The following is an 8,212-nucleotide window of genomic DNA, read 5'->3' as shown; positions in this document are numbered from 1 at the left end:
ACCATCAATTTTTTTATTCAAAAGTTCTACCTGATTCGATAACATGGTGACCACATCTAAGTTAAAAACACCGGCTACCTTTGTGGGCTTCGTCCTCATGACTTGCCACTGATAATTATTTAGTGACATCTCCTCTATAAACTCATGAGACTCTTTAGGTGTTTTATTATTCAGAGTACCACCGGCGGCTGCATTGATCAATTGCCTAGTTGAGGGGTTCAAACCATTGTAGAAAGTTTGAACCTGTAGCCATAGAGGTAACCCATGGTGAGGGCACCTTTTCAATAAATACATGTACCTCTCCCATGCATCATATAGGGTCTCTAAGTCCATCTATATGAAGGAAGAGATATCATTCCTCAACTTAGCTGTCTTTACCGGTGGAAAATACTTCAGTAAGAATTTTTTGGTCATTTGATCCCATGTAGTGATAGAACCTCGCGGTAAGGAGTTCAACCACTGTTTAGCTTTATTCGTCAACGAGAAGGGAAACAACCAAAGGCGAATGGCGTCGTCAGAAATGCCATTAATCTTGAAAGTGTTGCAGAATTCTAAAAAGTTGGCCAAATGAGTATTTAGATCTTCATCTTGCAAACCATTAAACTGAACAAATTTTTGAATCATGTGAATGGTGTTTGGCTTCAGTTTGAAGTTATTTGCAACAATAGCAGGTCTCACGATACTCGATTCAGCCACAGTTAGAGTGGGCTTGGCATAATCGTACATAGTATGAGGAGCACGATTCGGATTTAGACGATTTGCAGCAACCACAGGAAGTAGCTAGTTATTCTGATTTTTAGTCATCTCCTTAGTAATAATAGTAACGACCTCTTGCTCTTCCACTGCACTTTTTCAAATCTACCTTGCTTCTCTATGGTTTCTACGAGCTGTGCTTTCAATTTCGCTATCGAATAGTAATGGTCTCGACGGGTTTCTTCTAGTCATAAACTAAAGGAACCTGCCAAAAGCAAAAAAGAAAAAGAAAAATTAGTAAACAAAAATTAAACTAAAAAAAATAAAATGCAATAAAATAAAAATGGTTAAATTAATAAAAATCGAGTGTTCCTAATATTTTAGTCCCCGTCAACAACACCAAAAACTTGATTAGTGACTAAACTAACTAAAATTATGACAAAGGCAAGCACACCTATTGAATAATAGTATAGCTATGGTGAGTCGAGAATATCGTACCCACAAGGACTAAAAGTACTAGTAATTACATTTTTTCTATTATTTAGCCTATAAATTAAAGGGGATGTTTTTAATCTAAAATTAACTAAACTAATTACTAAGAAAGTGATAGGGAGCGAATTGGGAAAATATTTAAAGAAAACCAATGAGATAGACAATACCCAAGAAAGAATCCACCTAAACTTCACTTATTATTCTGAATTTGAATTAAACAATTTATTCACTTGTGCCTTGATCTGTAGAAATCCCTAAATTATGTTAATATCTCTTTAGAGAGTAGGAACAACTGACTCTAAGTTGATTAATTGAAATCTCTTTCTAATTCAAACCCCTATTATTGCATTAACTCGACCTATGGGAGATTAGATTTGACTCAATCTAGTAGATTTATGTTGTTCTATTTCTAGGATTGCATGCAACTCCACTCAACTATGTTAGATCTACTCTTAAACAGGGACTTTTGCTCTACAAAAATAAGCACATCATGTTTGAATTAATATCCTGGAAATATTAAAGCAAGAAATAAGCATACATAATTGAGAACAAAAATCAAGTATTTATCATGTAATTCAAAAAATCAAATAATAAGATCCATTATAGGTTTCATCTTTCTTAGGTACTTAGGGAATTTAGTTCATAATTTGGGATGGAAAAATCTCAAAATTAGAATAACAACAAGACATAAGAAACCCAATAAAACTTCGAAGGAAATTCGAATGGAGATCTTCAATCTTAAAAGAGATCTGCTTCTAAGTTGATTCTCACAGCGTTCTTCAAGTAATTTCTTCATTCTACTCTATGTGCTCCTTTTTTCTTCTTCTAATATGTATTCATAAACTTTAGAATGCTCTGAAATCTTAAAAATTGGTTTTTTTATGTGTAAAAGAGAAGCAGGGTTCGAAATCAACACGAGCTGGCACATAGGCTAGTGGCCAACCAGTGTGGCTTGCACAGCCGTGTGCCCAGCCCATGTGAAAATGACCAGGCCGTGTGGTTCCTGAAAATAACTCTTTTTGTCTGATTTTGGCCCCATTTTTTGCTCCTTTCACTTCCCTATGCTCTCCTAAGTATAGAAACATAAATTTAAAGGATTAGGAGCATCAAATTCACTAATTCACATAATAAATCATCCAAAAACATGCCAAGCATGGGATTAAAACATGTTACTTTTATGGTTTATCAGTAAATTTACTTTGAATGGATTGATGGACTAATTCTTGAGAGCACTTATCTATTCAAGTGTGGAACATTATTTGTTAGAGTGCATTTGAGACTATTAATGCATGAAAATCTTTTATACAAGTGCACATCTCGAATCAAGTAATTATGTAATAAGAAGATATCATTCTCATGAGGACCAAATTCTAAACTGCTAAATACCAATTATCCAATTTTATCTAATCTAGATCAAGAAATTCTAGTTACAACTAAAATTATACTAAAGGAATTAAAGAGATATTATTAATCTAAAATGATAAAAATTACTAAGCTTTTCAATTACGTTTTAAAGATCTTGAAACTCTAACTTCACCTGTTTTAGTTAATCAATTATCTTTCATTGAATTGTTCAATCTATGTCATTACTAACCTAGGATTAAATTGCGTTAACTATATCCTTCCTATATCTAGCTAAGTTAATCCCCTTCCCCACTAGTCATATTCCTATGCTAGGCAAGTTGAGTGAAGTCACTATGATCAAACCTATTGTAGTTATTAGGGCATAAGGTATAGTCCTATCTTAGCCGCAGATCAACTCATTCGTTGGCGCTACTAAAGTTACTCCTAATCTATTCAACCTAAATCTAAACCTTAATTTTCTCTTCCAAGGGAAATCGATATTATCAAATTAATACAACTTGGTGGCTAGACAAGTAGATTAAATAAGCACAACACTAAATAAATAATTAATAGAGATTGAAATAATTGAAAACAAAATATTCAATTAACTAAAAAATAAGATCCATTATTGTTCTAAGAAAATAAAGCTTAGTTCACGTTGACTTGAGAAAACAATAATTGAATTAATGTCAAGCACTCTATATCTTTTTTTCTTCTCATATTTGCAAGGTTGAAGTTCTCATTGGTGTGAGAGAATTATTACTTAGCCTTCAAGGTGAGTTCCTACTCTTTTTCTCCCTTTCCCCCATTAACTCACATTACCCCATATTTTTAAGGTTTTAATTGTTTAGCTCCAGCGGACATAGAATTGTAGTGGAGCAGATTGCTTATTGTTTTAAATTTTTAATTGAAGATTGTGCTCCACCACACTGAAATCCAGTGGAATGGAAGGTTTCTCTTCATTACTTTTTATTCTATGCTTCAAGTCTTTCATTCTTCATCCGAAACCTACTACGTAAAGAGAAAATAACAAATAAATTCAAGCTAACTCTAAAAATGATAAAAATAAAATATAATAAAATATAATTATGTTGAAAAACTATAAAATGTAATAAAACTATATTTGCTTTGCATAGTAATATAGCTAGTGGGGAAGAAAATTAACTTAGTTAGATAGTGGAAGGGTTTAGTTAATGTCATTGAATCCTTAGTTAGTAATTACATAGATTAAACAATTGAACGTTAGATAATTGATTAATTGGAATAGATGAAGTTAGAGTTCCAAAATCTTTAAAGTTGATTGAAAAGCTAAGCGATTTTCATCGTTTTAGTTTAATAAAATATCTTTAATTCCTTTAGTTTAATTTTAGTAGTAATTAGAATTTCTTTTCTTGATCTAAATTAGATAAAATTGGACTGACGACATTTAGTAGTTTAGAATTTGGTACTTGTAGGAACGTTATCTTCAACACATGCACTTGCGTAACAAATTTTCATACATTATAAAATCTTTTTATTGTGATTTTACATATTAAATTCTTAGGTGGAGAAGTTAGTGGTGAGAGATCTATGCTTTATAATACAAAAGCGATGATTCTTCAGTAGGTTGTGTTAGAATTAGGATCTTACTGAGTTAAGGTCCCTAGACGTACGGAAACAGAATTGCATATACAAACTTTAATTCCCCTATTTACTTTGTGCCTGTTGCAATTCTTGTAGAAGTGCCCACTTTTGCAGTCACTTCTACTCATACTTAGTTACCTGTGATTTTTAACAACGTGTAGACTTAAAAACTATTTCAGGTAAACAATTATGATTTAGATATTCAAATTAATTTTTACAAATAATTTATACTAATTATTTAAAAGCATTTATATTTTATTTTCACATATCACAATATTAACTATGGTTACTGTAAATTATTTTATTATGTTTATACTATAATCTAAGTTCAACATTTCTTAATACCAAAATAATAATAACTTATTATCAAATAATCATAACTTGGCATCATGATAATAATATTAACATGTGGAAATAAGGATACTTTATATATGATTCAACCATAATTTTTATTATAATTTAATATATATATTTCATATATCATAATCAATTACTTAATAAATTATTTTTATTTTTATTATAATATAAGTTATATATTCCTTATATGATAATATTAATGAATTAAAATATAATTTAAATTAACATTTAATTTCATTATTTGATATTTGTATATTTTTAATATACATATATAATTTTTAAAATAATTAATAATCTAAAATAATACACTAAAATAAACTGATATATCAATACTAGTAAAAATCAAACATTCATAGATATAATATTAACTACTTCGATGTATTTGGTTTGATGTATTTTGTTTGGTATGCCCTTTTTTATTGAGAAATAATTGACCACCTTTCTTATTGGAAGGTGGGTCACCTTTATCATATGATTAAAGACTTCATCATTTCTATGCTTGGTTGTAAGCGTGTATCGTGTCTTTCATCTTGTACCAGTTGTTTTTATTTATTTAATATAGTTCATTTTGTGCCAAGCCAAAAATAAAAAAAAGAAGGAATTTTAATATGATTAAGAGAGTTGACTATTCTAAATGACACAATACCAAGTTTTTAAAATTTTGCAATTAAAAATATTCATAAATTTAAAAATGATAAAAGCTGAAAAAATAAAAATAAAAACTAAACCTTAAAATTAAAATTTTAAAAAGATATTAATAATTCATATTGAAATTTAATTACTGAAAAATAAGTGTTAAAAAATTAAGTATTAAAAATTGAAGTACTGAATTTAAATATAAAATTTTGATATATTATTTAAAATTAATTATGATTATAATTAGATTGTTTGATAAATATAGATTTTAAATTATAAAAAAAATTCTACATTTTATTCTTAATTTTAAACATTTCACCTTATTCTAAACCAAAATCAAATTTTAAACATAAAATTTTTATAGGATAATATAATATTAAAATAAATAAAATAGAATCAATTAATTAAAAATATTCTCTATAGCTCTTATCTACTTATTATTTTTCACATTTTTATAGAAAAACTCTATTAGATTGTTTTTATTTTGGATTACCAAAGATGCATAAAAAATTAAATCAGTGAAACTTTTTGTGCAATAAAATTGATATATATAAAAATATTAAAAGAAACCTTTGGATGAAGTAGTAAAAAGGGTTTTATAAATGTTGATGGTATGGGTTCAAATCTTAATATATTTTTTCCTATTTTTCTAATAAGAAAAAGATAGAAGTAGTTCGTAATAATATAGCTTATTTAAAACATGTAAGGTTATTTTAATAATTTGCTTGATCGAGATGTTGTCGAGTTGACTCTCGACATCAACTCAGTCACACTTAAATAATAACATAGATATACAAACAATGTGAGTGAAACAATTTGTATCAAAACATTAAAATGTATATGAATATAAAAATAAAACTTTGGTTGAAGTGATAAAGACAATTTTTTTATTGATGATAGTGGCATGCGTTAAAATCTCAACATTTGAAATTTTTTAATGGTTTTCTTAAAAATAAGAAAAAAATAAAATTACCCTCATAATAGTATAATTTATTTAAAATATGTAAAGTTATTTTAATAATTTTATTGAATGAATTTGTTTCGAGTTAAAATTTTATTGAATGAATTTGTTTCGAATTGACTCGTGACACCAACTCTGTCATACACTTAAACAATAATAATAAAGATAAAAGCGAAAAAATTACAAAAGAAATTCTTAAAAACTCGAAAAACATTTAAAACTCATGATAGCATAACGGTTTACAATTTAGAGTAGTGAAAAAGATCAAACAAAAATACCTCTAGCCATTGTTTGAACAAAATGCCAAAATCCAAATGTTGTGACACCATTGATGAGCATATCAAACCATAGATGAGGACTTCGAATTTAGCTGTACGAAAAACTAAAAACTGCCAAAGTCTTCTAAGCACTCAGAAACTTTAATAGATGGAATACTTTTTTATTATTTTTCGGTGCTTAGGGACCTTAAGCTTAGTTGGTATTTCTAATGGTGGTTCCCCATAAAAACCACCAAATACATGTCCTACTAACTTACAAACAAATGTGTGAAAGTAGTGGGCAGTAAAACATGGGGTCATTCTCACGAACCAAAAGGCAGTTCCAACATTCTCCCACTTGGTTCGTATTGCCCATGAATATTGAAAGCCGAAACATAGTAAACGAATTATGATGACATTTTCTTTTAGAATGTTAGTATCTTACATGTATTACAATATATCTCTACATTTTAGCCCAATTTTCTTAATCAATAAACCCAATGTTTATTCTAGACCCAAACTTTAGAGACAGTTCTCAAAATAATCAAATTAATGTATGCACATAATATGAAAAGCATCAAACTTAATAGAGTTTCCTTATAATCGTTCTTATAAAAAAATTTACAAGGTAGGAACAAGTCCCTTAGCAACAACAAGATCCTTAAATTTGTGTGGCGGCATGCCTTTAATCAAAGGACCAGCTAGCATCTGCTTAGTGTTAATGTAGTTAATTATCACTTTCTTTTCTTTAACACATTCCCTTATGGCTAGATACTTAATGTCGATATGTTTACTTTTACTTCCACTTTTTTCGTTTTTAGCCATAAAGACTGTGGCACCCAAACCCAGCCGAGATAGTTCGACCCGAATTTCGAATGTCAAATTAGCCATCGAAGTGACTCTCCATTAGAACATCTCGAAACACACCAACCAACTACACATACTATACATTTGCAACATAAATCATATGACTAATATTTCTATTTGCATGCTTTTCTAAACACATCACCAATGCAATCACCAAGCATACCATTTCCAAGCCACCTGCGAACCCACCTTACACATCACCTGGCGAGCACAGCTCGCAACCTACCCGTAAACCCAACACGCAACACACTCTACGATCCTTACAGTATGGTGAACTCCCTATTGTTAGGTGAATTGACTCTAGCAAACCTAAAGGTAGACAAATACCCAACTTTTGGCAAACCCACCCAAATTTGGTGAAACCTACTAGTTGTCTTCTAGTGGGTGGGCTCTTATGGTCTTGGTGAACGAATCTTATTTCAGAGAACTCATTACCTAAGGTGAACTCCTAATTATTTGGTGTGCTCACTCATGTTGGCAAACCTAGCTACCCTGGCGAGCTGTCCTAAACTAGCGATCTAGCTTACATGGTGAACACTCGTTCTGGCGAACGCATGGTTTTTGGCAAACCCTTCACTTGGTGAGTACTATAGCCAGCGGACTTTTAAAATCTGGGAACGTTACATTATGGAATGGTCCTGTCACATTGTGACCCTTAGCTTGTACTACGCTAAGTTGGATCGTAGGTAATCATTCACATACTTTCTAAGTTAACATATCTTTTCAGTTAATAAAGGGTATGGCGTAACTTACAACTTGACAATTTCTTTTGGTTGAGAAAGCTTATTATTTCATTCAGTTATTAATATAGCTAATTTTCGCATATGGATATGATATGCGATTTGTGCAAGTATACATGTCGGATCAAGTAATAAAGTGATGAGTGAGTATCGTTCCACGAGGATTGGATTGAGTCATTAAAGTGGTTAAGTTATTATACTAAAATTTGATTAATGTTATGGCAAAAATAATAAGAATGCAG

The 8,212-nt window shown here is 30.0% G+C and overlaps 1 non-coding gene across 1 annotated transcript; it reads left to right on the top strand.

Annotated features, from left to right (window-relative positions):
• The first annotated feature begins 259 nt into the window (after positions 1 to 259).
• On the top strand, positions 260 to 366 carry LOC128281037 (small nucleolar RNA R71). The gene has a single exon (XR_008271254.1). It is a non-coding gene; the product is annotated as a small nucleolar RNA R71 (small nucleolar RNA).
• The last annotated feature ends 7,846 nt before the right edge of the window (positions 367 to 8,212 follow it).

Source organism: Gossypium arboreum, chromosome 9 (genome assembly GCF_025698485.1).
Source record: "Gossypium arboreum isolate Shixiya-1 chromosome 9, ASM2569848v2, whole genome shotgun sequence".
Classification (NCBI taxonomy): Eukaryota; Viridiplantae; Streptophyta; class Magnoliopsida; order Malvales; family Malvaceae; genus Gossypium; species Gossypium arboreum.
Note: the sequence above shows the minus strand (reverse complement) of the source record. Positions and strands in the feature narration are given on the sequence as shown.